The sequence below is a fragment of the Ylistrum balloti genome, unplaced genomic scaffold, assembly GCF_031769215.1.
Source record: "Ylistrum balloti isolate Yb309-2 unplaced genomic scaffold, AGI_CSIRO_Ybal_v1 Utg369802, whole genome shotgun sequence".
Classification (NCBI taxonomy): domain Eukaryota; kingdom Metazoa; phylum Mollusca; class Bivalvia; order Pectinida; family Pectinidae; genus Ylistrum; species Ylistrum balloti.
Window position 1 is genome coordinate 78,701 of NW_026781979.1, and position 6,816 is coordinate 85,516.

A 6,816-nucleotide genomic window follows, 5' to 3' on the forward strand; every position below is an offset into this window, starting at 1 on the left:
AAATAACCTGTAAACTTTTTAATTTCATGACATTTACATAATAATCTAATAATTATATTGATCACTCTTGTCGGCCCGATGGAAGTACAAGAGGTTTTACTGTGGGAGGGGTACTTGGGGGAAAATCAAGGTGGTTTAGCAGGTGGCCCCATGCCTTTCCATGTCCCATCTGAGAATCGAACCCAGGTTGCCTAAGTGAAAGGCCAATGTGTAAACACTGCATAACTTGACCATCCTAAATCTATATATGCTAGGCTGTAGTATGATGTGGCAACAGGTGTCTCCATACTCCAATATCAATAGATTTTTGGCCATTAAATCTTTCTGTAGAATGTACTGGTCAGTAGATTTCAATGATCATAACCTCTGATATGACACTTTTCGTGACATTCACAATGTGAATTGTGATCTCTACAGAGGTGATTTTGTAGTGCTAGTTAGTTTCAGTACTGTTCTGTACTTTTTTTTGTGAGATTTAACTTTCCTGATGATTTATTTGGAAACTTGTTCACAAAATTCAATTCTTTATGAATATTAATTTCATAGACATCTTGCTTTCACTGTTGAAATGGGTGGTGTATGTCCTATTGATCACAGTCCTGATATATGTAAAAGCAATATTGGTGACCTTTAAGTGCACAAGGAAATTAAGTGATCTACATTCAGGTCAAGTTCCTTATCACACACTTTACATATTGTTATGTGATAGTAATTTTTCCAAAAAAAATCAAATTTCAAATATAGATATTATATATAGATTTTTTGATACAAGATTCATGACATATTTGATAAATGTCTGTATAAACATGATATATGTACTTTAGCAATATATCTTTAGGGCTACATATAAATCCTCAGATTTGTTTTTTTATTTCTCTCAAATACTTTACAATCACATGACATGTAGTTCTGCATTGCTTTATATTTTTAGCTCACCTAGTCCAAAGAAGCGGCGAGCTAATTGCTATGGCATGGCTTCTGTCAGCTTTTTACTGAAGATTGCTACTAGTCATAAATGACTAAATAGATTTTGACCAAATTTGGTCAGAAGCATCCAAGGAGGAAGGAAAACCAAGTTCATATATGTGATTGCTTCGCCACTACCAGGGGCCAAAAGGGGAAATTTTGCAAGTTCTTATAAATCCTAAAAGGACTGAATGGATATTGCCCAGAGTAGAGCCAATAGGGGAAATAGAATAAATTAATCAAAATCCTACTCCTATAGGAATTTGAAATCAATATTGTATAAATGCTAGGACTTGGTCCCCTTGGGCAAGAGGAGCAGGGTCTAATAATCTTTTAAATTCTATACTCCTCCAGCAGGAAAGATTGGATTTTGCTCAAATCTGGTCTGAAGTATGCTTGGGTGAAGGGAATCAGTTGTGTATAAACAGTGAATTGCAGGGAGGTATGGCCCCATTGGGGAAATACAGCTAATTCCTTACATCCTGCTCCATCTATAGGAATGAATGAATATTGCCAAATTTGGTCTGAAGCATTCTTTGCTGAAGGTAATCAGTTTTGCATTAATGGTAAGTCTTGGCTTCTTTGCGAGAGAGGGGCAGGGCCCAATAGAGGATATAGAGCAAATTCTTTCAAATTCTACAAGTTCTTAAAAAACCTTCAGTACAGGGATATTGTTTGGTCTTAAGCAGTTTTATGAATAGTGAATATGACTTCAGTTTGACCATAAGACTAGGACCAAATTATATCAGAAATTATTTGTCAGTTTTGAAATATAATTTATTAATAGCTGAATGGCTAAGTTAGCCAGGTGAGCGATGCAGGTCTCTTAAGCCTCTTGTTTTATGTGTATCTTTTTATCTGTAGAGACAACAATTGCAGTAGTAAAGATTTCAAATATCGGATACACCTCTTGTATGTTATTATAATCCCCCCAGATCCTTACATGTAACCGGATTGATATACACCTGTTGTTTATCATTATAACCCCCTTTAAACATATGTTTTGTTCAGTTCTATAGTAAAGCTGTTTTGATGACTTGATGCCTCAGTAACTTGCCGATTTGTACACCAAGGTAGAGCACTGGACCATTGTTTTTATTATGTTGCTTTGTAACACCAGGAAAGGCCTTTGTGTTTTATCTTATTTTCATACATTCCATTGTTCTATAGTTACTATCATGACAACGGTTGGTTTTCAGCTAGTAGACGTATATTTGATGTAATATTTGTAAATTATCCTGTTTTGTACATAGACAGGTGACAATATGTGATGACAGCTGTGCAATAGCTTTATTGTACTCATATTGGAAAGAATACACTACTTTCATTATGTTTTACCTTGAGATTATTTCACACTTGACCACAATAAATTGGTGAACAAACAGTATTCGTTTTGTTGTCACTCTGTATAACTGTGATATAAACAATTATTTTTCCTGATCATTCCTAGCAATGCTGTCATTGTGCAATCTAGCCAATCAGAATTTGAGTTACTTGACATCGCCTCAGGGCAATTTTGTTGTTACAGCGTAAGGAAATAAGCAATACCAATCTGACATTAGTGTAAGCGTGCGCTTGAGGACTAATCATTGATCTTTGGTGACTTGTCTCTTTTCATTTCTATTAATTATGTCAATGAGATGATGAGTGGCACATTATGTGAAAAATGTTTCAACCTAGACTCCAGTGAGGGAGAATTATTTTTAGACTCCCAAAAATTTTTAAACATATTAAATTTAGACTTCAAATTTCATGTGATGACAGCCATGAAGAGGGAAGACTCGAATAGATTTGAAGTGAGTATTCATGGTTGCAATGTCCAATTTGAGGATTTGATATACATACCAGGCCCCACTTGTATAAAACATCTCAACTTGAGATTTCCTCAAGCCCAGATTTTCCTCAGCTAATATCTCCTTGAAAATATCTTTTATGAAAATTCCTCAAGGAATTTCAGGACATCCTAGCCGATGACTTCCTCCTGTTCCTTGAGAAAATTTTATACTAGCCGTTTTTTGAGGGGATATCAGCTGAGGGAAATCTCGACTTGAGGAAATCTCAAGTTGAGATGTTTTATACAAGTGGGGCCTGGTATTAGTAATTCAACATTACATTAACTGATTGAATTTACATTGAACCTGGTGGGTGTCCAGCTGCACTTACAGGGTGATTTGTATTAATTTGTATTTGTTCAATCTCACAATGAATGTCTTAAAATGCAATATAAAAAAGAAATGTGTTCCCTCACTGGAATCTCTGATCATGTTATTTGAACTTTCATACACTTTAAGTGTACTATTCATATGAAAACACAAATAAGTGTTGGAGTACTCAACAAAAGTTGTTATCAGGATGCAAGGATAGGCCACCATTACCATTTACAGAAACCTCAGCACTTTTAACAAATTCATTTGGATGAATCTTGTAGACAAAGGTCAAGTACTGGAATACACTTTTGTATTTTAAAAAATAAGTTGCCAGATTCATGGTCTTAGGTCTACAGAAATTATGCGTCAATACTTTCTAGCAACTTCATTTCATTGGGGTTTTGATCATCTGCCCAAAGGGTAAGCAACTTATGCTGTGGCATCCTGGGATGAAGGACAACCAGTTTGTTCAAAGGAATGACCTTCATCCGATTTCAAGGTCACAGGGATCAAACATTTCAAAATTTTCAAATGACATTTTTTCTCAATAACTGAAACTTTCAAGGTCAAAGGGTCATGTGTGTTCAGAATTTAAAACTTTGATTAAGCAATAGGTCCTATGTCCTTGTGTTTGCATAGTAGTAGTATACTTGTAGGCTTTCAAGTTTGTAAAACTTGACTTCACAAACCAAAAGGTTTCTGTGGATGTTGCATGGCAAGTGAGTAATACCGCCCAATTTGGCCTCTTGTTAACAATCTTCACACAAAAACTCAGTATGGGAATACAAATTTAGAACAAGTTTCAATTTTAAGGTTGTTGGGTCCATGCCAGGGACATAATTACAGTAATTTGTTATCATATAAATGTCTTTTTATCAGTTTTCATCAGCAAGACTGATATCATTTTGAGGTAGTTTTCTCCATAGGGCAATTCAATGTCTGCCTAGACATGCATTCCATTTTTCTGTCCGTATAGTATCAACAAGCCTCAATAAACCTAGTCTACATGGTTAATGTGTAAAAAAAATAATGAACAATTGCTGAACTGTACAATAGTGATTTAATATTTAATGAATACATATACTAGTGCATTTCAATACAACATTGGCACAAAGATAATGACAATCACACGATCAAGTGTCCAGTACATTACAGAAAATGCCATTGTACTATTTTCTGACCTCACAAACATTATACTTGTGCAACAATGCGTGTATTTGTACATTACTTTGTGACTGTAAACATTGTATACATTGTATTTTTAATGACTTGAATATAACATCACTAACATTTCCTGAAGGGAGCTAACAAAATAAACATTTTACTGATCCAGGTATAAATGGCAGTAAATAATTAACAAAGCATGGGCAAAACTAATCAAGTTTTTTTTTTCACCAATATATGCTAAAACTTTTTAAACATTAAACAAAAAAATTATCAATGGTTTTAAAACATTTGGAAACTATTACCAAAAATCAGCAAAATAATGCATTCAAACATTCCTCATAAATGACGAACATGAAATAAGGTAGTGTTATGATTACAGATGAACAGAATGATCACAACATGATGTAATGTTGTAAATGAAATTACATGACCGGGTAAAGCAAGACTAGAATTAGTAATGAACAGCAGTGCGATATAAACCTCCGCCACATTTATATAGAAAAACTCTCCATACAACATATTCTCACAATGCTGATGAGGGGAAAAAGGCCAACTTTGAAGCACTTTCATTTCTATAACTACTGTATGAGACAATTTCATCATGAACATGACATGACTCCTATATGATCGCACTTACCTAAATGTTGTTATGCTGTAAGAAGCAATGGTGGATTCAAGTTTCTCTTTTTTACTGGAATGTGGAATCACACATTTTGAACAGAAAAGAAAAGAAAAAAATGAAGATAAAACAAACCTGAATTTGATCATTAGATGGCCCCAAATAATGACATTATGTCTTCCTAATTAAACAAGGTGTAAACAGACCCGTGAATTTACCTGTGTTAGTAATTAAATGTATATAAGACCTTAACTTTTTGAATGGAAAGGAACAAGTGAAAGTAGGAGTGTAGAAAACAGAAAGATCATCATTCTATTTAATGGAATCAAGTTTCCATCAGTCCCTCTGAGACAAATTATATTTTGTTAAATACAAGATTAAAAAAAAAAAAGGAAGAAAAAAATAGAAATACTCAATCTGAAAACAATAGCCATCATGTACATGGTAAGTATATAATCTGGCAAATCTTTTAATAATACTAACCACTTAACTACACAGACCTGTTTTTCTTCAGATCCAACAATTCTAAAGAGGAATAGGCATAAAGATGTTGCTCAGTTTTACTCTACAAATGTATCAGGATCGCAAAGTGTTTACATGTAAATCATAATGAAGCTAATACATAGTTGATACTAAAAACAATGCTTCAACACAAAGACAGCTGCGTATATCCACATACAAGTAGAATAACATTATCACAATTTCACAACAGATAATATAACAATATCAAAAATATTTCTATCGCTACAATAAAACAGTCTATTTAGCAAACCACCTAGGTTAGTTCTACAGAAAACCTGATAATATTATGTCTAAAAGCAGCTCCAACATGTTTCCCCACACTGATTTACACAGCACATGTGATATTAAGGTTCATTGACAATACTGTCTTTTAAAATAATTATTTGTTGGCTTAATGCACGATATGAAACCAATTTTCTTCATAACCAATTAAATATATGATATGTGATTAGCAACGAAACTTAAGTAGAGCATCAACCTTTTTCTGACGATAACTTCAAAGCCTCTGTGCATGTTATTTGCTACTGAACCAAATTTGTAATTCGCTAGCGTTTTAACCTCACAAATCTCCCTCTCCCGGTCTAACTTGAATTGATATCATTTATCATCAACACAAGTACAGATAAACTGTATTACCTTACTGCATTATAACTGAACAAAATTTTGGCATCTAGACTTGTTCAATTTCTAAGACCTTTTCAACAGAAGACAGGCAAAGCAGGAACTATAAACTGATTATATTGGGTGTAAATTCTGATAGTACATTCACAAATGATTCTCTTTAAATAAATGATATGTACAAAAAATGATTTATATATTTACAATATCAACATAATTGTGATTGTTCCGTTTACAGTCAGGAGTGATACTTTAGATACCCACATACATAATATATATTGTAATACATTGTTTACAATGAATTACCTCACACTCAATACTCTGGTCCTAACATTCACACACATCAGGAAAACCCTATCTTCTTTCCTTTTACAAAAGGACAGCAATACTTTTATAATATTTTGTATACTGACAATTCTGCACAACAGCTCTAAACAGTGAAATTTCACTTGCTTTTCAGTATTTCCCCATTTTAATATACATGTATATATGTTTTGTTTAATCTCAATTTGTGAAGGACATTTGGTAGCCCATTATGGGTGCATACACTGATGTACACTGAATCTTAAGAAACACTAAAGTCAGACAGTACATTTACGTAATCACAACACATTCGCAATTTTCATATTATCATAACCGTACGTGGAGTAGCACAGTACATCACTAACAAAAGCTGTGTCTGTAAATCACAAAATCATCAAAATTATTTTGATTTTTAAAAGAATATAATAATCGGGAAGAATTTCTTTAATTTTTTTTCCTGTAAAAATTGGTCCT